This window comes from Manis pentadactyla, chromosome 17 (genome assembly GCF_030020395.1).
Source record: "Manis pentadactyla isolate mManPen7 chromosome 17, mManPen7.hap1, whole genome shotgun sequence".
NCBI lineage: Eukaryota > Metazoa > Chordata > Mammalia > Pholidota > Manidae > Manis > Manis pentadactyla.
In genome coordinates, this window is record NC_080035.1 from 62689970 (window position 1) to 62714248 (window position 24279).

Here is a 24279-nt window from a genome sequence, read left to right on the forward strand (position 1 = left end):
ATTCCTCCAAAGAGGTAGAGTGAGTTCATCGGGTTGATAAGAGACAGACCCGGCTCCTTGCCCAAGCGCTGGTGATGTCGCCGAAGGGAGCCTTGGCCCCACCTTGCCCCGGGCCCGCCTGCAGGTCCCTGGAGAGGGGGCGGCAGTGGGGAGCTGGGGTCACGGCAGGGATGCCGCTCTGCCAGAACTGCTGCCTCGGCACCCGTGGTCTGTCCGCGTGAGCCCTGTGTAGTCCACCTCCTCGGCGCCCCTCATCTGAACTCAGGGGCAGGAGAACCTTTTCTCATTGTTACAGTCATTTCAGCCTTGGTTTTCTGCGCTGTAAAGAAGAAACATAGTATTTTGACTCCAGGTGAGTCCTTTGTGTTCAGGAAATGTGTTTTGGGGTTAGCCTTCTGAGGTCAGATATCAAGTATTACTGAACTTTTTCTCTCTTCTCTGTTGTTGTTCTTTTAATCCCCTTCCATGAGGCTTCTAGCTCATCTTAGCTGCTTTTAGCACCTTTTCAACATGTTTTGGAACCTGTGGTTTTGACAGAAATGGAAATCTATTTTTGTTTCTGTTTTTCATTTTCTGTTTTGTTTTTGTATTGTTTTCAGGAGAAAGGGCAAAATCTGAGCTCTGTGGCCACATTTCTTTAGGAAGTCACCTCTTCCCATACATCAGTTTAAAGTTCCATGTTCATAGGGAATCATCCATGGCTATTCTCGGGGAGATTTTCTGATTATCAAAAACCTGCTCTATTGGGGCTTTCACAGAAAGAGAACCAGTAGGATATATATAGGAGATTTATTATGAGAAATTGGCTCATGTAGTTACAGAGGCTGAGAAGGCCCACGATCTGCCATCTGCAGGCTGCAGACCCAGGAAAGCTGGCAGTGTGAGTTAGTCTGAGCCCGAAGGCCTGAAAGGCAGGCAGCTGATGTGTAAGACTCAGTCTGTGGACTAAGAAGACCTGTCCCAACAAGGAAGCAGTTAGGAAACCACAGGGGCAAATTCCTCCTCCTTCTGCCTTTTGTTCTATTCAGGTGCTTCTCGGACTGGGTGGTGCCCCCACATTGGGGAGGGTGGTTGGCTTTCCTCAGTTCTCCCATCTGAATGAGAACATCTGGAAACACCTTCACAGACACACTCAGCAACAAGATTTAATCTGCATACCTGTGGCCAGTAAAGTTGACATATAATACTTGATATAACCATCTCACACAGTCCTCAAAAATTCTGGTTTAAATGAAGATATACGTGAAACAACCCACAGCAATTATATACTAACTTATGTAATTCTGACTGTAGTGGAAAATAAATCAGTAAAGGAGGAAGCTAGTTTAGGCTAGAGAAGTCAGGGAGTGCTTGATGGAGGTGTGACATTGACATTTTCTTGAAAAATTAAAGTAAATAGAAAAGAATGTGTTAATAGGAAGAGGACACTACTTTAAAAGTGTCCATGAAACCTGGAAAGTAAGTGACTTTACTGTAATTATAGGAATAGTAATTTACATTACACTTTAGAGTTTTCAAATGACTTTCCCATACAATATTAGAGCAGTGCTATTAAATTCTCACAGGGAATATGTATATATATTTTGGAGGTTTATTTTTATGAACAACATGTTAGTAAATATTCCCCAAAACTCTTTGGTATTTAAAAGCAAAATCAGTGTGCCTAACAAAGTGTTCAGATTATGTGCTGAGGAAGCTGACTGAGACAATGTTTTTGGGGGTGGGAAAGGTTGGTTATATATGGACTTTTCCACGGTTTTTTCTCACAGCTGAGATCTACCTAACCAATCAAGATGTCAAAGCCTAGAGTAGTCAGTCAACTGGGCAATCAATCGCCACAATTAAGATGCTGTTCCTTTCCAGGGAAGGGAAGTTGGGCTGTGCATGAAAAGCACCATCTCGTTACTGCTCCGGCTGTCCATTTATCCCTGACATCTTCCTATTCTGGCTCTTTGCTCCTAACTGAGCTTGGCTTGCTTGCTGTGGGCCTCTGGAAATCATGTTGCTGCCTCACCGTGCATCTCATGAGCTCTCCCAACAGGCGCCCCTCCAGCTCTGCATCATGCTGCTTCTCATTTCTCCCCTTGACCTGGACATCCACAGATGGGTCACCCGGTGCCGATGCTCTGGGCATCCCCAGAACCACACCAAGATCTTCCTTGCTGGGAGCCTCTATGCCAAACAAGGTTTTCAGGGTTATAAACATGAAGTATTAAAGCCTCTAATTCAGAGCTTTCCTAGGTCACAGAAATGGGGCACTTAGAAAGTAAAAGCAGAGAACATTTATTTTTTGTATCCTCATTTCCTATTTTCTGCTTTTCATGTAAGTCTACGTGCTTTTATATTTTCAGTAAATAGTTCTGAGACCCTTCACAGTGGTAACTCCTATTTGATACTCACTGATTTAGGTCTGTGTTCCTCCAAAAGCTATTGTTTCTCAGTAGCTTCCATACAGACTGAGCTTATCTCATTCTTTCTTGCTGATATCACACAAAGTCATTTACAAAAGAATATTTACAGAAGTAAATAAACATCATTGCATTTTTGATGTCCAACTGGGCTTTTTAAATTAAAATATTCCAGTCCATGACATGACTGGATTTCAAGTGCCAACCTAGAAAACTTAAATCACTGTTTTTTTATTAAAACAGTGCAGATCAACTGCAGGGATCACTGAGGCTAACAAATTAATCTGTTCTTTGTTCACAAAAATTCACAGAAATTTATTATGACACAGAGAAAAATGACCCCAAGTCAGTGATAAATCACAATTATACAAAATGAAATTATATTATCAAAGTTCAAATCTATTGCTTGATTTTAATCGGGGAAAATCTCATGAATAGCCTTGTTTTTACTGGCTTATGTCAAACTGGCATAAAAGCACAGGTGATAGGCATATTCTGATTTTCCACCTTACTGGAGACACACGTTGAAGTGAGGAGATGCAAGTTGAAATTAAGACTGTTGTCAGTTCCTCATTAACTCTCACTGTGATGTTTGTCTCCAGAGTTCTCTTATGTTTGGCTACATTTTTAACTTTACTGATTCAGCCATCAGAACAAAGCCTAGAATCACTTCAAAGCATCATGAAGGTTAAATGTAAAATGGGTTCTTTCGAGGCATGTTGTCATGTCATTTTCCAATCGTTGTTACATTTTTCAAAGATCTGTCTGATTCTCATGTTGCCAATGTTAGCTTTGTTTTATCAGAGAAAATATATTCTAAAATTTAAAGGACACTTTTAATGTTTTTATAACCTGAACAAAAAGAGCACTTATTATTGGTTTAGTGGGTGTTTTATTGAGGCCATGTATGGCCAGGAAATCTGGAAATGAGTTCTAGGCTGGGTTACAATAAATGAGTCAGTCATTATGGGTTAGACTGTTCTCAAAAGACAGAATTTTTGCTTTCTTTATGCCATACATAGGTCAACAGTTACATTGACTATAAGCAGGAATATTATTGCCACCAATTTACCAGAGTATTTCACTGAAGGCAATACATTGAATGTTCTTTGTATGAATGCCCAGAAGGGAGCAAGGAGATTGTCAGGTTGGACAAAAAGTAAGAAGGTTGGATCAGCATTTAGCTCAAGTACAAATCATTATGCAAAAGTAAAATCTGTAGGACTTGACATGAATAGAATTTACCTAGATATAAATGGTAGGTTTTGATAAAAAATCCTAATCGGGAGGGCAGTTGTCCTAAAATAGGTGTGATAAGGTTAAGTTCATGTGTGGGGAGTCATATCTTATTTAAAAAAAAAACTTCTGCATGTCCTAATGCTAATTGGGAAACAGGTGCTAGGATTTCTTGGGAGAATTTATATGAATCAATAGAACTGGACAAAATGACTGAATCTTCTAAAGAGAATATATCCTGGTTAATGCAAGTTTGGACATTTGGAAATAAAAAGGATACAGAGCAATGATGTACAATTTTGACAATCTTGCACACCCAAGGGAGAGGTGGACTGACTATGGAGACAGAGTCCTGGGGCCAAGGACAGGGTCTGAGGTCTACAGGACAGCAAAAGGTGTGCCCTGGGCCAGCGTACTTCCCTCCTGGGCAGGGCAGCTGCATGCTGCTGGGCTTTGGGAAGGCCTCCACGAGGAACATTTGCAAATCAAGGCTGCACAGTCCATGGAGCCTCTTCCTGTCCTTCAGCTCGTCATCCCTGCTGGGGAGGAAAGCTGGACACAGGAGTGTAGGGAATTCCGTGGGCTTCACTTTTTACTCCAACCCTGACCTTCCAGGTATGCTTCTGAAATTCATTTCCTAATTGTCATAACCTTGAACTCAAACAACAGCAACACACACACACGCACACTGCTGATACTTTTCTGGGGGTGTGAGCAATATCTGGCATCTGAGAGTTCGATGTGATTTGCTCAGAGCATCGCCTGACATAAAACCAACGCTCGATTGCTGCTGTGACTGTGGACAGTACTACTGGCTTTGTGATAATGGGGCAGAGAGAAATTCAGACTTGAAAATTAAACATAATCACATCACACACATTTGTATTAAACAATGTCTTATACCCTGCTGCCTTGTGTTGTTAGAAACCAGCCTTGTTTTGGAGGCTATATTTAGAAATCTAATGCATTTAAAGAGAAACAGTCTATATAATCCCAGGTTTAACAGGTGTCAACACAATGTGTTTTTTAGTTACATTTTTATTTCATGTACAAGTGTATATAAAATCTAGACTTTTTAAAAGAGAAAAATGTATTTCAAGTTTGATTTTCTGCCTGTCAAGTTGAAGAACTGTTAGAGTAAGTATGGCTTTATCATGTAAATCAAGTGTGGTGCTGTGACTGGTGGTACAGAAGTTGTTTAGAACATGAGATTTTGTTTCAAACAGAACTGAGTTCAGACCTATTTCTGTCAGTTGGAAAGGATGACAGTGAGCATATTGCTGAGCATCCTTAAGGCCCTGTTTTCATTCACATCCAATAGAGATGATAATAGTAGTACTTACCTTGTAGGGTACTTGTGAATTAAACTGCTTGGCATGGTGCAAGGAGCATTTTTTAAGTTTTGGTTAATGATATTTATTGTGCTATTATTGCTTCCCTTTCTTTTCCTACTCTAGCAAGCCAGGGCCTGATTATTTTCTCTCTTGGGAAAATTGCTCATAAAATAAAAACTCAAAGAGCCTGAGGCTGCAGCCTGAGTGTGGAGAAGGGGGCATTGGTCTTCTGCCAGCTCCCCAGTAATTTGAATGTGAAGCCACAGGGAGAATTACCTTCTGGCATTTCCTCTGAATGAAAGTCCCCCACAGCTCTAACTCCTTCTGGGTCGTCGCACAAGACCCAGATCCCTGCGTGAGAGGATCTTTGCATTAGTGTGGGCCACGTCTCAGCGCAAGGTCAGAATCCCACTGCCTGTGCTGGGGGGCAGGAGAGACTGTTACCCAAAGGAAGGGTTGCCCAACAGGCCACAACTTGGAAGGACACACAGCCCTGGCACCCCCTAGACCACCGCATTTGGCATTTTCTGAGGAGACTTCACATAACAATGGAAATGTTCTACATCTTATTTTGGGTGATTCTCACTCTATTCAAAACTCACCAATCTGAATGCTTAAGGACTGTGCATTTTTTTACATATAGATTCTACGTAAATAAGTAAACAAATAATCCACCTCACAGAAATACCTCAGTGACCTATTAAACTGTCTGCAGTAGTAAGATATAATGTATAGTGAGTCTTTGAATAGTGTTCTATATCAGAATCTACTATTTAATAAGATGAAAGAGGAAGTCCAGAAAGAAGGGACACAACAACTTTTTCTTTTGGTATTTGGTATTTCTAAATTCAAATTAATAGATAAAAAATCAAGAATTCTGTACACACATACACTGATAAATGAAATAATGTGTCTATACTATTTAGGTATTTCCTTCCATTTTCTTTATTCATTATAAGCAGATACATTTCTAGGTGCCTTATAAAAATGGCTTTAGTATTAACATGGCTAAAATTTTATATAGATCTTCTTTTAAAATTCTAACCTCCTGAATATCATTTAAAAAATTGTTCCTTAGAATATTATATTCATCTCCAGTTGAGAAAATAAAGGGTTAACATTTTAAATGGTTTAGTAAAAAAATAGAGCTCAAATGCTTTTACTGCTTGAGGTATGAAACCCATGTTTCTATAAGTGCAATGTTCAAGAAATTTATTCATACATTTGTTTCCTGTTTTGAATGAAAAGAGAAAGAAATTAGGGGTACAGTACACTGAAAAGCCTGTATTTCTTGATATTTCTCCGTGATTTCCTTTATGAAAGAGTCCTGTTTAGCTTGTGTATCCTGTGTGACTCCTAGAAACCCGAAGGTCTCTGTGAGCAGCATTGTTTTTATATTTGAACAGTCATCCACATATAGACTCATATTTCTGTCTCTCTATGTCTATGTCCATATATTTTGTAATCTGTAAACTGAAAATAATTCTAGTATTGATTAATTTATATACTTTTACCCAGTTGTTTACTATGTACCTGCTATGAGCTGATATGTTTGTATACATAGAATAGAAACCATATCCTCATAGAAATCCTAGTTTAGAAACTCTATGACTTGCTTTGAGAAACAGGTGGGAAAAACTCTAGGGCAAGAACATAGTAATGGAAACTGGGAAGAAAATGATGAAAGAGACATTAAAGGAGGATACTGGAGAGGTAAATAATGGGTAATGAGAATCCTAGAAGGAGGGAAAAAGAATAAATAATATAGAAAATAAACCAAAGGTGAAAAAACACTGTGAATCAGTCATTTAGAAGCCATCCCCAAATCCCAGGAATATTTTGGGACCTGCCTGGTATAATTCCTGAATTCCAAGAATAAAGAAAATATAGTGCACACTTTGTGATGAGAAAAATGAAATGAGATAATAAAAATGAAATCCAATTCCTCATGTAAAAGCCTGGCAGCTAGACAGTGGTGGACCAATACGGTAGACTTTGGAGAGACCGGAACTGGAACCAAGAATACTGTGGCAAGCCAAGGTAGCCGTCCGTGTGCTACTGCAAAATAAAGATAGGCTTAGAATCGCAAAGTTCAGGAATATTCTGCCAGGGCTGCTCTTGGCTTGCTGGCTCTACACCCATCATGCCCTGCCCTTCCTCAGGGTCTTTTTCTCAAACTGAGCTGCCCAGGCCCCTCGCCAGCTGGCTCTCAATAATTTCCAATAATAAAAATAAATGAGGCCCTGATAGGGACTGGCAAGTAGGAGGAAAGGAGAAACCAGGACCGTGCTTCCTCGTCCTCTCTGCTTTCTGGTCGCGTCCTTGGCTGGCACTGACTTTCTGTGCTACAGTTCCCATCCAGCCACACTTTTGGCAATACCACCTCGTCCCTTTATCCCTCCAGCCCAACAATAGCTGCTGCTTGTTGTTGCTCAACAGGCTGGCTCATCTCGCCCCACACCTACGTCACTAGTTTCCTGCACTTTGTCACGCAGCTGCTGAGGGACTTCGCATGGACCGTTTCACTGACAGGACCCCAACAGGCTGTGTGCATACACCACCTGTCAGTACCCCAAGTGGCCTAAGACAGGACCACTAAATCAGAGCGGAGAACTCAAGGAACACCACCAGGGAGAAAGAGTGGGAGAGTGATGGGTCTTGTGATCCGTTGTTACACGTTAGTGGATGATGATAATGAAAATGGGAATTTGAAAAACTATGTAGAGCTTCTTAAAGTAAAAGATGTATGATAAGGGTGGGTTAATAACATCTATTCTGAAAATCAGTAATTTTAGACTCTCTTAGAGAAAAGAGGAGATGGGGAAATTCCAAGCATTCTTGATTCCATCTTGGAGTAGAGAGGAGATGGCAGGTAAATGCATGGGAGGACACGCGAAAGTTACTGAGCATTGGTATGTTCTTCTAAAACTAGAAGAGGGTTTGGGAAGCATCCTGGAACCTCCAACTTCATAGGAAAAAGAAAGAAAGTGATCAGATACATGAAAATAAAGAGGACCAAAGAAGAGAAAATAGCATAAGATAATTATTAAGTAAAAGTTCAACTTAAAAATGTAGAATACTTCCATCAAAATGTCAGTGACTTGAAGTGTTGCATCACATAGAGTGACTGTCAGATACTTTTAGAAACAAAACCAGCTCTTTATTATTCACAAAACACCATGAAACAAGGTGACAGAAAGTCTTAAAGTAAGTGGGTGACTAGGGCACACAAAGCAAATGAAAATGAAAAGAAAGCCCCAGATGCAATGTTCACATCAATATGGAAGTCACTCAAGGCCGAACGCAGAGAGAGAATAGTGCAGAGAGACATGTGACTTAAAAATACAAAAACTTCAAAAATGTTCAGTTTTTAAAGAAAGCAAATCTTTATGCACACAAAGGTGACAGCCAAGCAGAGATTTTATAGTGCTTTTGTTGCAGGCCTAACTGCTACAGCTGCTGACCGATGAGACAGAGGGCAGAACCCGCAGCAGCAGTGCCCATAAAGGAGGCTTTCTGAGCAGAGGATGAGTGTAAGGAAGCAGATTTCTCTCTGCCTCTTGTCTTGTGAACTTAAGGAAATATTGAATTTGCACCCTTACAAGGCTCCTGAGAAGCACTGACTGGATGTGAGTACAAGCAGCATTCTGTATTCACACCTGGAGGTGGCTCTTCAAGGTGTGCATGTCCACCTGCGTTAGCGGCATCAGTCAGGGTCAGTGTAAGGCAAGGGCTGGCCTCTCCCTGCTAAGAGGAAGTTTGGGTGGTTTCTAGAGATTTGCTGTAAGTAACAGCTAATCCATGACAAAGTAGCCCGAAACACTGTTACCTGTTTGGAATTTCAAAGATATTTTCCAGAAGATCAAACAAAAGTTGTGAAGTTTCCAGCCTAGGCTCCCAAATCATACTGAAAGGAAAACATGCAAAAGATTCTCATGCCCAAGTGATCCTGACCCAAACCATTCCTGATGGTGTTTTCCAGTGTGTCCTCTGACCTACCAGTCAGTCCCTTCTGCGGATGATGCTCCCAGAGTTCTTCCTGATTCAGTCTCCACATCCGGAACAAGGGGGCAAAGAGCCAGAATATCTGTTGATTTAGTGGATATAAGAAGTAAAAGTGAAAGACGAATTCAAACCATTTTAAATTCTTAACTCTGAATGACTAAAAGAATGCCACAGCACAGGAACAGAAGTCAGGGCACTTGGCCTTGTGGACGATTAATACATTGCTCTTCAGTAGCCTGGTGGAAATGCTCATCTGCCTTCTGGACAAATGAGGCTCATGCTCAGAGAACAGTCCAAGGAGGGTGTTATGCTCAGGGAAATAAATGAGAGAAAGACAGATATGCACTTGTTTGTGGTTACTAAAAACAAAACAAAATGAACAAAGTATCAGTAGAGTCACAGATACTGAGAAGTGACTGGTGGTTACCATGAGGGAGGGGTGAGGGTGGGTAAAAAACAGGTGAAGGGGATAAAGAGGCACAAAATCTCAGTTATAATATAAAGTAGTCATGGGGATGAAAGTGCAGCTCAGAAAATATAGTCAATAGTTCTGTCACATTTTCTATGTTGACGAATACTAACTATAGTAGCTGGGTGAGCATTTAATAATGTAAGTAACTGTTGAATCACTATGTTGTGTACTTGAAACCAATATAATACCATATAGCAGCTGTACTTAAATTTAAAAAAAAAGGAAAATAGTCCAAGGTTTAGGATTTGTAAGTGGGAATAATTTGCATAAAGTTCTGGTTGGAATCTTGGGAATGTGTCATTTTGAGGAAAACTGGCAGCCCAGATTTGAGGACAACTTGGGAAGAAGTCAGGAGAGAGAATCAACTAAGCAATCAGATCCTGCATGTTGAGTTTAAAGTGCACATTATAATCAGAAAGCTGCATTTTACCAAAACTCCCTGTCCTTTAACATAAAGCACCCACACATTTAGAAAAGAGTGGAAATACTTTAATTTGAAAAACTGAAAAGGTAAAAGCTCATAAAATACAAAGTGAATAGAATCAGTTTGTAAACATGCTCTAGATTCAAGTGAGAAATGTTGGCAAATAAAAGAAGGCCACCCACCATATGGTCTGCACAGGTATCATGTGAAAATAGTCCTGTAAATCCACCCAAGCAAATATCATTTTCTTCAAATTTCTAAGACCTTTATAAAAGAATACATTATTTCTTTATCCCATTTCCTACTCCACATCCCTTCCTTCAGTCTCTCTCTCTCTCTCACACACACATAAACACACGCACAAGTATGAGCATAAAACACATCAAGTCCTGAATTGGTGTCTGCTTTGTTTGCTTGTTTTGATAGAAATCATCTCCCCTGAACCATAACTCCTTGAGAGGGTAAATTATACCTGTTTATTTTATCATGGTATCCCTATGTCTAGAGTAGTGCCTTGGACATCAAAGGGTATATATGCACATACATATACATGCATACATGCATATAAAACATGTACATGTGTATATAGCACATATACACCTATATGCATTTAATGTTCAATAATACTGTGTCACTTATGCTTGAAAACATCAGATCACTAGTCCATCGAATTTTGAGCAAGTAAGCTGTGAAAATAAAGTGAAGAGCATTTTAGCATCAGTTGTGCAGACATCATGGTGCTGGACCACTGCATGTCATCTCCTCCGAGTGCACTGAGCATCATTTACTGGGAAGATAAACCTGTAAGAGCCATGAGATTGTTCTGACATCAAAGGGGAAGCCAGAAATGAGACCCTAACTCTTTCCTTTCTAGTTGTAGTGATTTCATATCTCTGGACTTAAGGTTTTTTGTATTATTTATTTAACTAAAAATGGGGATAGGAACCCAAAGATTACTTCTGAATCTAAATGTGTTTCTATTGTTAGAAAGACGCATGGTAATTGAAACGGAGCTTTGCACAAAGTCATGATTGATAAACTGTTGGCTGAGTAGGTGCCAGAGCAGGACACAGGATTTTGAGCCCCATCCAGTGTTGCAAACTCGAGATCCTCCTCAGGAAAGTCCAGAGCGAAAGTTGGAGGTTTTGCTTGAAACCCTCACAAAGATCATTCACTTCAGTAGGTTTTCTAATCCTTTACAAACACCTGATAAATACCTCAATCTAACCTACTATGTAACCCTAATGACAGGCAGATATCCATCTAACCTGGAATTCCTTGTTGCACAATCCAAAATATAATTTTTTTTATCCCCTGCACTTAGTGAAGTAAAAGTGAAGCTTTCAATACTACTCAATTATTTCTTTAAGTGAAATGCATGGAATACTGAATTTATAGGGAATAATTGTCAATATGTAATTAATCTTTATCATGAGGGAATCAAAGATCTTGTCTTAAATATACTTTGAGAATTGGAAACTTCCAAGTATCTGCACTAATTAGGACTGGGTACCATAGTCCCTTCTGGGGTCTGGACTGCCCAGCATCCCTCAAGAAGCAGCAGTTCCTCTCTCTCTGCATGCAGTGAAGGGGAGCTCTGATCTCAGGAACCTGGGGGCGCAGACATTGTCTGTGCTAAGGTGACCGGGTTCTCTCACTCGGGAATTAGGATCTTGCGGGAGGACATTCATAAGGGGTAAAGGCTCTCACAGACTTCTTATTCATTCTTTTTAAAATGTATGTATTCTGTTCCATCGTAGTTCTTACTACACATTGTAATCACATGGGGAGCCCTCCTAAAATGAGAAAGAGGAGTCAGTGCTGAAATTCTAACGTAATTGTTCTGGAGTGGAGCACTGACATTAGTTTTCATTTTATTTTATTTATTTTTAGTTTTACATAACACCTAATTGTCTTCTCTTACCCTATAGGAAACTAATCTGTATAATGTATTCTTGAAACAATGTGTGTTTTTATTTGGTGTGCACGCAATTTAAATTCCCTTAATATTTTTGTGCTAAACATGTTATATCATTTCTTTTTTCACTAGTAAGCGTTTTTAAGATCCTTTCATATTGATGTATATGTTATACATACATATATGTATATATTACATGTATATGTTACATACATGTGTGTATATATATATTTATACAACATTGACTCTAACTGCTGCTTCTAACTTCTGCCCAAAATCCCTTGGTGTGTATCTATCAAATCTAACTTTCCTTTCTCCAAGGGATGGACAGCCTACTTGAAACCACTCACTGTAACGCAAATGCTGTGATGAATGTTCTTGAACATGTTCCCTTAGGGGCCTAGGGGAGAATTTATTTGGGGTATAATAGCTAAGAACAGAATTGATGTGCTATACATAATTTGGTTAAATGACAGACCGCTCTTCCCAGTGCTGTTCTGGGCCACGTTGCCAGTAGCGAGGCGTGAAGTTTTGTATATGCTCACATCCTCCCTCACCCTTGGCAACAGGTCATTTGAAATATTACTTGATTGAATAATTAACTTGCCATATGATCTTGGAAAGGGTTTTACCCACCTGAGTCCACATTTTTCCTGAACAAGGGGATGAGAGTAAATGATATCTAAGCATTCTCCCAGTTCTGTGTCCAATATATTGAAAAATTTCTGCCAGTGCTTAACATTTATGAAGAATATAACAGTATATTCTCAGACTTTTATAATGTACAGTTTCCTTGTAAATAAAAATTTCCTGATGTTTTGGTCATACAGTGACTTAAATCTGTAACATCTGTTATAAATTCCTTACTCTTAACAGCCCAGTGCCCCCATAAAATCAAAATAAATTATAAAATAAGTGAAGAAAAGCTAGAAAAATAAATTTATTTCAAACCAGTAGTATCTATTCAACCAAATTATTTTGTTGCAATTAAATTACAAACAGTGGCTTTAGTAATAAAGAATATGTATTTAATAATAAAGAAGATTTTGTCCTAAGTCCACTTCTATTCTGATATTTTCTGCCATGGTGACTTAAATATATTAACATAGAAAAAGCCCATATACCTTGGTATGTTCTCTAAAATACTATTAATTTTAAGACCTGACTACTTGAGCTAATTAGACTTCTCACTTTAATGAAACTCTGCTATAAAAACTTCTCTAATGCTGATTTTAATTAGGGTTCATTTGGTCTCCATGAATATAAAATCTGCATAGCTATATTACTTAATTCCACATTTCAAGAGCATATATTGTAATCGTTGCCACTGTTAGAAGCAGCAAAATTTTCCTTGACAATGAACAATTCCAAATTGACAATCTTCCTCTCTGCTCACAACATGGAGGTGGTAAGTCTGTGACAACAGAGGTCATTTTGAACTTACCCAGCCTCTGCCAGTGAGAGAGATGTTATGGCTCAATTTTCAAAAATTATTGCAAAACTCTCCTTCTACAGTGTATACAAATGGGTATGTGTGGTCTTCACATGGAGTGAAGTTAAATACAAAGTTAATTATTGTAGCAGAAATAGTGTTTATTCAAGAATATACTTCCATTGACTGTTCAATTAAAGGTAAAGTCAAAACACTTAATGTGAAAATAGAGAAAGCCTGAAGGCCTCTAAAAATGTTTCTTGGCCAATAGAGGATTTGGGGTCAGTTTGAGGTAGATATATGGATTCTGAGCATGACAGCTAATAAAAATAGTAATACCCTTTCATAAGTGAATAATCAGAATGCATTTTTTTAAATTGAGAAACTTTAAACTAGGAAACTAAGGAAGAAGCAAACTACTTTATCAAGGTCCTAAATAGGTCCTATTATCTCTTGTTATGCTCTGATTTTCTTACAGAGAATATAACCTGCAGAAGAAATAGCTAAATATTCAACTAGTACTTTCCAAAATTGACGTAGATGAGAAATGGCAAAAAATATGTAGAAACATGAGATACTCCCTCAGATCCTTGTTTTATTTACCTTATTTATCTACTCAGCTGCTGTAAGGCAGGCAGGAGAAAAGGACCTCTCAATTGCACCTTGCCTGGGTGTGTGCAATGTGATGCTGATGAGCACAACACTTTCAAAGTGAGCAGAACACAGAGACAGAAACCCCAGGGCATGGAAGGGGCTCTAACTGGATAACCTGCTCCCCTGGGAAGAGAAGAGATCTGCCCAGTGCACTAACACAATAGGAAGGCAAAGTGTTTTTTAGAGCTATGCTGGTATTTTGGAAAGATCAATGTTTGTCAGTATGACACTTGTCATTACAATTTAAAAGGAAAATTGTAGGTGTATCATTCTTTCAATTACAAGTAGGTAAAAATGTTAATGGACAAATGAGCATGGTTCACCTAGCAGGCCATCCCTACCAGGGCAGTCTCCTCTTCTCTATGTGACAGCTACAAAGATCCATTTGATACACGGGAGCTTTGAGATCAGTTCACTGTACTTTGTGGAGGAAAAAAGTAAGTAACCTTTTAAGAACATTGAATCCCCAATAGTTTAAATTTAGAGTTAGTTAATGGTTATTTTTTTAACACACTGACTTCCATAATTGTACCTGGAATCAAATCAGATTGCTGATTATTGTGGCACAAAGGAACGTTAGCCATGAGCTGTCCTCTCCTCCGGTCTCCACTCGGAGCTAAGCCTGCCTCCCCGAGGAGTGGTTCCTTGCCAGGGGCTTGGGAGTCTTCCTCGGTGAAATATGGGTCAGGGGGTTAGTTTCATGGCCAGGGATAAAGTTATTAACTTTCCTGAGTCTTTTTCTTCTTACCCATAAAATCTGAATGAGAGCATCTATCATATGTGAGGTGGCCAGATAGAGACATAGTTCCCTATGTATGACAAGTGCACAATACATGGCATCTGTAATCAGTAAGGCTTGAAGTCACATGATTAATTACTACTCAGTTGTGGTATATGCCATAGAAACCATCTATTCAGCTGACTGCTACCCTATATAACGATACAATGAAAAACTATCACAGAGAGTGGATTGACACCATACCTGTGTTCTTGTCTTGGCTTTAATATCCACTAAATGTGTGACTTGGGGCGCATCACTGTAACTTTTCTCCATCTCTGTTTCTCATAACTAAAACATAGGATAAGCCTATACACCCTTGACTTGCCTTTTAGAGATGAACTTTTATCTTCATCGACACTTGTCTGAGCTCCTTGTCTGTGAATGATAGGTGGGCGAGGCAGGTGCAGACATAGCTCCAGAGTTGACACAGTGCTAGAATGGTGACTGAATTGTGCCCTTGCCATTCCTTACACATTTTCTATTGCAGAACCAATCAATTAAAAAGGATTGTTGTGTGACAGTTTTGATGAGGTAAGCTGACGGGTCATGCGAGAGACCCAAATTTGAATGGCAAGCATATGCATAAGAAGAAAATTAACTTCATTCAACCCTAAATATAGTTTACAGCAAATATCAGGTGCTAAGGTCATGCTGAGTATATGAATAAAAGAAAAGGGGATTGAGCAATTTTTACATTTAGTTTTCATTGCACTTCTTCTTTAGAAAAATATCTAAATTTCCTTTTCCTTTTAATTTAATCATCCATTGTTAACTTGCTGTACAGATATATTCTCCACTATTAGAAGTACTACATTTTGGCAATCACCATTTGCACATAAGTATTTCCATTCAGTTATTCAACAAATGCTTATCAATTTATTACATGCAAAGTCATGCGCTAAGCACTTCAGACATAAGAAAGAAGGATCTTCTGCTCTCTGAGGGATTATAGACTACCTAAAGGCACAGATATTTGAACAAATGCACTTGTGTAAAGGGACTATCAGTTTGCTCCTTTGCATCTCCTTGTCTTTATTTACTAGGTGCAAGACTTTGACAAAATACTTAACATCTATTTCCTTCAATTTCCTTTTTAAGATCAAGGTTACAATGCTGTCTCCCTCACAGGGTCATATAGAGGACTCACTGAGTAATCCATGTGCAGTGCCTGGCAAAAAAGTAAATTGCAATAAATTTTATCTATGGGTTAAGAGTCAATGTTCACAAGTAAACATAGGAATACAAATAAACAATACAAGAACTGTAAGTGCAGGTATAAATGAATATGAGTAAATTGTCAAATAAATGTATTATGATTGCTCACAGCAGAGGAAGAAGGATGTTCTATAAGTGTTGGGGCTTGTAAGCTGAGGAAGCCTTTATCTGTGGGAAATTCATGAGGAAGGGGATTCTCGGCTGAAAAAAGGGCAAGAATGACAAACAGGAATCTCAGTAAGCGAGCCACAGCCTGGGCCATTGAACATGGACAGAGGACAGGACGAAACATCAAAATGTACTGTGGTATTAGACTGAGAAATAGAAAAACATCTACATTTCATATTTGTACTTATGTTTATATTTATCCTGCAACTGAAGTATTAGCTTCTGAGAAATAAAGGTTTTTAGGTTTCTGTTAATGTGAGTTAAAACTGGCACATTCTTCAGTAATCTCTTATAATGCAAAGTGTTTGAGAAAACAAGAGTGACAGAGGTATAACTCCATGGAGATCAACACCTGACGTCATTAAACAGGTGGTTAAATGTGCCCCCCACTGTGAGACAGCCAGTACCAGCGTCACTGATGCGGCTGGGAGACAGGGAGGGAGCAAGCGCCGCCACAGCTGCCTTCCTGGCCAGGCCGCACACTCGCATCGCATTTGGCTCGAGTCATCACTACTTTTGATAATGAAAGTGGCAATACCATTCGAATCTCTCACAATATTGGGTGATAAGATTTTATGTTTAATTCCATGAGGCCCATATTCAGAAACAGCTCAGAAATAGAAGCAATTTGTCCAAGATCCCACAGCTAGTAAGTGATGGAGATGGGAGTCCAGTTTTGATGTTTCTCCAGGACACAGTGCCTGAGCGTGTGCACATGTGTAAAGCCATGATTAAGAAGGAGTTAATCAATACAACAAGCAAAACTCTGGGGTCAGTAACCCTCAGTGGTAAGGCACCAGCAGCCTCAATTCTTATGCCAGGAAATGAGGCGGGGGTTGTACTGATTCCCACTCCTTCCTCCATCCCACGCCCCCTCATCTTCAATTCCTTGTTGAAAACTGATTTTATTTTTTCTCGATGGTAGCCTGTAATACTGCCTGCAATAGCATTAGAAACACTTGAATTCTCTAAGTTTCTTCAAAATGTAACTCTGAAACAGAAAAAAAATTGCAGTGATGACCTAGAAAATCAGTTTATAATGCATCCAGCTTGATAAATAAATTTTATCAGCTTTATTGAGCTATCATTGACCTACAATGAAAATGACTAATTTTCAATATACAATAAGATGAATTTTCCAAAAGAATCATTTAACCACCACCATTACACTGAACATCTTCATCACCTCCAAAAGTTCCTTCATGCCTCTTTGCAGCCAATCCTGGCCCCTGAGCACTATTCTTTCTGCCACTACAGTTTTGTCTTTTCTGGATTGAAATATAAGTGGAATCATAGAGTGAATCATCATTTGTGTCTGATCAATCAATGACACTTGAATGTTGCTTAAATTTAGGATAGCCTTACTATCACCAAGAAGCCATTCACCTAGATTATATCATTTTATGTGTACATTTTCAATGTCCTATGTGAAATATAACCTGGCTTCAAAAAATAATTTTCCGTCATCTCTGCAAGTTTGAGAGATTAAGGAAAGCTAACCATGACCAGAGCACATTGTTGGTTTTGGCAGAGTCTCATTTAAGCCTTAAAAGATCATACAAACATCCATTATACATGTTAATACAAAGGAAACCAAAGGCTTACTTGGACATATAATGAAAGCATTTTGCTCTTGTTGCAGAAATCACAGGAAAACTGCTTCGTAAGTATTTATAAGACTGTCCCATTTCTCTTACATGCTGGTATGTTCTCAGTTCTTACTTAACATTTGTTTCTCTGTTTCACCAAGTATTTATTAATATTTGCTATGTTTCATCTGTGATTCTTTTTTCTTATTCATAATTGAACCAACATCTATTTTGTTTTAATGTTTTTATTTTGATATCATTAATATACAATTACGTGAGCAACATTGTAGTTAGTAGATTCCCCATTATCAAATCTCCACCACAAGCCCCATTATAGTCACTGTCCATCAGCGTAGTAAGATGCTATAGAGTCACTACTTGTCTTCTCTGTGCTATACTGCCTGCCCCATGCCCCCTCCACATTATGTGTGCTAATTGTAATGCCCCTTATTCCCCTTATCCCTCTCTTCCCACCAATCCTCCCCTGTCCCTTTCCCTTTGGTAACTGTTCGTCCATTCTTGGGTTCTGTGAGTCTGCTACTGTTTTTTTCCTTCAGTTTTTTCTTTGTTCTTATACTCCACAGATGAGTGAAATCATTTGGTACTTGTCTTTCTCTGTCTGGCTTCTTTCACTGACCATAATACCCTCTAGCTCCATCCCTGTTTTTGCAAATGGTACGATTTGTTTTCTTCTTATGGCTGAATAATACTCCATTGTGTATATGTACCACATCTTCTTTATCCATTCATCTACTGATGGACACTTAGGTTGCTTCCATTTCTTGGCTATTGTTAATAGCGCTGCGATAAACATAGGGGTGCATATGTCTTTTTCAGACTGGGAAACTGCATTCTTAGGGTAAATTCCTAGGAGTGGAATTCCTGGGTCAAATGGTATTTGTATTTTTAGTTTTTTGAGGAACCTCCATATTGCTTTCCACAATGGTTGAACTAATTTACATTCCCACCAGCAGTGTAAGAGGGTTCCCCTTTCTCCACAACCTCTCCAGCATTTGTTGTTGTTTGTCTTTTGGATGCTGGCCATCCTAACTGGTGTGAGGTGATATCTCATTGTGGTTTTAATTTGCATTTCACTGATGATTAGCGATGTGGAGCATCTTTTCATGTGCCTGTTGGCCATCTGAACTTCTTCTTTGGAGAAGTGTCTGTTCAGATCCTCTGCCCATTTTTTAATTGGGTTATTTCCTTTTTGATTGTTGAGGTGCATGAGTTCTTTGTATATTTTGGGTGCCAACACCTCATTGGATATGTCATTTATGAATATATTCTCCCATACTGTAGGATGCCTTTTTGGTCTACGGATGGTGTCCTTTGCTGTACAGAAGCTTTTTAGTTTGATATAGTCCCACTTGTTCATTTTTCTTTTGTTTCCCTTGCCCATGGAGATATGTTCATGAAGAAGTTGTTCATGTTTATATTCAAGAGACTTTTGCCTATGTTTTTTTCTAAGAGTTTCATGGTTTCATCACTTACATTCAGGTCTTTGGTCCACTTTGAGTTTACTTTTGTGTATGGAGTTAGACAGTAATCCAGTTTCATTCTCTTACATGTAGCTGTCCAGTTTGCCATCACCAGCTGTTGAAGAGGCTGTCATTTCCCCATTGTATATCCATGGCTCCTTTATTGTATATTAATTGACTATATATGCTTGGGTTAATATCTGGACTTTCTATTCTGTTCCGCTGGTCTATGTGTCTGTTCTTGTACCAGTACCAAATTGTCTTAATTACAGTGGCTTTGTAGTAGAGCTTGAAGTTGGGAAGTGAGATTCCCCCTGCTTTATTCTTCCTTCTCAAGATTGCTTTGGCTATTCAGGGTCTTTTGTGGTTCCATGTGAATTATAGAACTATTTGTTCCAGTTCATTGAAGAATGTTGTTGGTATTTTAATAGAGATTGCATTGAATCTATAGACTGCTATAGGCAGGATGGCCATTTTGACAATATTAATTCTTCCTACCCAAGAGCATGGAATGAATTTCCATTTATTAGTGTCCTCTTTAATTTCTCTTAAGAGTGTCTTGTAGTTTTCAGGGCATAGGTCTTTCACTGCCTTGGTTAGGTTTATTCCTAGGTATTTTATTCTTTTTGATGCAACTGTGAATGCAATTGTTTTCCTGATTTCTCTTTCTGCTAGTTCATCGTTAGTGTATAGGAATGCAACAGATTTCTGTGTATTACGTTTGTATCCTGCAACTTTGCTGAATTCAGATATTAGTTCTAGTAGTTTTGGAGTGGATTCTTTAGGGTTTTTTATGTACAATATCTTGTCATCTGCAAACAGTGACAGTTTGATTTCTTCCTTACCAATCTGGATTCCTTGTATTTCTTTGTTTTGTCTGATTGCCATGGCTAGGACCCCCAGTACTACGCTGAATAAAAGCTGAGAGAGTGGGCATCCTTGTCTTGTTCCTCATCTTGGGGGAAAAGCTTTCAGCTTCTCACTAGTAAGTATGATGTTGGCTGTGGGTTTGTCATATATGGCCTTTATTATGTTGAGATATTTGCACTCTATAACAATTTTGTTGAGAGTTTTTATCATGAATGGTTGTTGAATTTTGTTGAATGCTTTTTAGTATCTATGGAGATGATCATGTGGTTTTTGTCCCTCTTTTTGTTGTGGTGGATGATGTTGATGGATTTTCGAATGTTGTACTGTCCTTGCATCCCTGGGGTGAATCCCAGTTGGTCATGGTGTATGAACCTCTTGATGTATTTTGGAATTTGGTTTGCTAATATTTTGTTGAGTATTTTTGCATCTGTGTTCATCAGGGATATTGGTCTGTAGTTTTCTTTTTTATGGTGTCTTTGCCTGGTTTTGGTATTAGAGTGATGCTGGCTTCATAGAGTGAGTTTGGAAGTGTTCTCTCCTCTTCTATTTTTTGGAAAACTTTAAGGAGGATGGGTATTATGTCTTCTCTAAATGTCTGATAAAATTCAGTGGTGAGTCAATCTGATCTGGGAATTTTGTTCATGGGTAGTTTTTTGATTACCAATTCAATTTCATTGCTGGTAATTGGTCTGTTTAGATTATCTGATTATTCCTGGGTCAGTTGGAAGGTTGTATTTTTCTAGAAAGTTGTCCATTTCTTCTAGGTTATCCAGTTTGTTAGCACATAGATTTTCATAGTATTCTAATAATTCTTTGTATTTCTGTGGCTTCCATTGTGATTTTTCCTTTCTCATTTCTGATTCTCTTTATGTGTGTAGATTCTCTTGTTTTCTTAATAAGTCTGGCTAGGGGTTTAACTATTTTGTTTATTTTCTCAAAGAACCAGCTCTTGATTTTATTAATTATTTCTATTGTTTTATTCTCCTCAATTTTATTTATTTCTTCACTGATCTTTATTGTGTTCCTTCTTCTGCTGACTTTGGGCCTCATTTGTTCTTCTTTTTCCAGTTTCAGTAGTTGTGAATTTAGAAAACTCATTTGGAATTGTTCTACCTTCTTTAAGTAGACCTGGATTGTTATATACTTTCCTCTTAGAACTGCCTTCCCTGAGTCCCCCAAAAGTTGGGGCATTGTAATGTTGTTTTCATTTGTCTCCATATATTGATTGATCTCTGTTTTAACTTGGTCATTGATCCATTCATTATTTAGGAGCATGTTATGAAGCCCCCATGTGTTTGTGAGCCTTTTTGTTTTCTTTGTACAGTTTATTCCTACTTTTATACCTTTGTGATCTGAGAAGTTGGTTGGTACAATTTCAATCTTTTTCAATTTACTGAGGATCTTTTTGTGGCCTAGTAAGTGGTTTATTCTGAAAAATTTTCCATGTGCACTTGAGAAGAATGTGTATCCTGCTACTTTGGGATGGAATGTTCTATAGATGTCTCTTAGGTCCATCTGTTCTAATGTGTTGTTCAGTGCCTCTGTGTTCTTACTTATTTTCTGTCTCGTTGATCTGTCCTTTGCAGTGAGTGGTGTGTTGAAGTCTCTGAAATAAATGCATTGCATTCTGTTTCCTCCTTTAATTCTGTCAGTATTTGTTTCACATATGTAGGTGCTCTTGTGTTGGATGCATAGATATTTATAATGGTTATATCCTCTTGTTGAACTGACCCCTTTATCATTATGTAATGTCCTTCTTTGTGTCTTGTAACTTTCTTTGTTTTGAAGTCTATTTTGTCTGATACGAGTACTTCAACACCTGCTTTTTTCTCCCTATTGTTTGCATGAAATGTCTTTTTCCATCCCTTCACTTTTAATCTGTGAATGTCTTTGGGCTTGAGGTGAGTCTCTTGTAAGCGACATATAGATGGATCTTGCTTTTTTATCCATTCCATTAGTCTGTGTCTTTTGATTGGTGCATTCAGTCCATTTTACATTTAGCGTGATTATTGATAGATATGTACTTATTGCCATTGCACGCTTTGGATTCTTGATTACCAAAGGTTCAAGGGCAGCATCTTTATTCTCTAACCATCTAACTTAACTCACTTACTATGCTTTTATAAACACAGTCTGATGATTCTTTATTTCTCTCCCTTCTTTTTCTTTCTCCCCCACTCTTAATATGTTAGGTGTTTTATTCTGTATGCTTTGTGTTTCCCTTGACTGATTTTGTGGATAGCTGATTTTATTTTGCATTTAATTAGTATTTGGTTGGTCTACTTTCTTTGCTATGGTTTTATTTTCTCTGATGACAGCTATTTAGCCTTAGGCATACTTCCATCTAGAACAGTCCCTTTGAAATACATTGTAGAGATGGTTTGTGGGAGGTAATTTCCCTCAACTTTTGCTTATCTGGGAATTGTTTAATCCTTCCTTCAAATTTAAATGATAATCTTGCTGAATACAGTATTCTTGGTTCAAGGCCATTCTGTGTCATTGCACTGAATATATCATGCCATTCCCTTCTGGCCTGTAAGGTTTCTGCTGAGAAGTCTGATGATAACCTGATGGCTTTTCCTTTGTAGGTGATCTTTTTTCTCTCTGTGGCTGCTTTTAATATTCTGTCCTTGTTTTTCATCTTTGCCATTTTAATTATTATTTATCTTGGTGTTGTTCTCCTTGGGTCCCTTATATTTGGAGATCTGTGTACTTCCATGGTCTGAGAGACTATTTCCTTCCCCAGATTGGGGAAGTTTTCTGCAATTATTTCTTCAAAGACACTTTATATCCCTTTCTCTCTCTCCTCTTCTTCTGGTATCCCTATAATGCGAATATTGTTCCGTTTGGATTGGTCACACAGTTCTCTGAATATTCTTTCATTCCTAGAGGTCCTTTTATCTCTCTCTGCCTCAACTTCTCTGTATTCCCATTCTCATTCTCTGATTTCTATTCCATTAACAGTTTCTTCCACCTCATCCAGTCTGCTCTTAAATCCTTCCATTTCTTTGTTGCATTTCTGTTATCTCCCTCCTGAATTCATCCCTTAGCTCTTGAATATTTTCCTGTAGCTCCATCAGCATGCTTATGACTCCTATTTTGAATTCTTTTTCAGGAAGATTGGTGATTTCAGTCTCACCAAGCCCTCTTTCTGGTGTTTGAGGGATTTTGGAGTGAACAAGGGTCTTCTGCCTTTTCATGGCAATGGGAGTGGTTGCCAGCGAGTGGCACATGTGTCACCTGGGAGAAAAAAGTCCCTTCCTGCTTGCCGGTCATCTTGCCTGTGTCTGCTGTCTGTGCCTGTTAACCGCACACAGAGAGCAGCCTCTGGATTAATCCCCTAAGCTGCTGTGAGCAGGGTGGTCCTCAGGATGGCCTAGGGCACTGGCAGGGATCGCAGGCAAGTAGCGTGTATTCTGCCACAAGAACAAAGCCCCTTCATGCCTCCTGGACTCTGTGCCCGTCCCCTCTGTCTGTGCCAGTCAACCATGCGCAGGGAGCAGCCCCTTGGTTAATCCCATAAACTGCCAGGGGTTGCGTGGCCCGCAGGATGGCCTAGGGATGCAACTGGCGGAGGTTGCAGGCAAGTGGCGCATGTTCTGCCATGAGAACAGAGCCGCTCTGTACCTTCTGTACTCTGCGCCTGTCTCCACTGTCTGTGCCAGTCAACCACGTGCAGGGAGCAGCCTCTGGGTCTGGACCGCTTAGCTGCTCACAGGGAGAAGCCTCTGTGTTAAGCTGTGTGGTTGCTGTAGGCGGGTCTGCTCCCCAGCTGTTCTGCAGCAACAATGGGTCAGCTGGTTTGCTTGTAGTGCCAGCGGGGGGAAAGGCACGGCAGGTTGCTTATCGTTGTGAAGGGCCTCGGAGCTGCACTGCCAACCAAGAGCTTAGGGCGCCTGAAGTTCCTTAAAGTTCCCAGCCTGCTAGGCTGAGTGTGCCAGGACGATTTTGTCCACCTGTTAATCCCTTGTCCCTTTAAGACTTTTAAAGTGCCTGCTTTTCTTTTGTCCCAGGGCAGCCGGCTGTGGGAACCTGTTCGCAGTCTTAGTCTTGGATTTTGCTTTTCTGCTCCTCTAATATCCTGAGCACCGTGCAATGTGTGTCTGTCTCCCAGGGCAGATTCCTAGGGCTGGTTGTTTAGCATTATTGTGCTTCCACTCCCTCCCCACTCTGATTCTTTTCCTCCCACCAGTGAGCTGGTGTTTAAGGGAGTGTTAGGGTCCCACCAGGTCATAGCTTTGTATTTTACCCTTTTCCGTGTTGGGTTCTCACAGATGTAGCCTGGCTAGTGT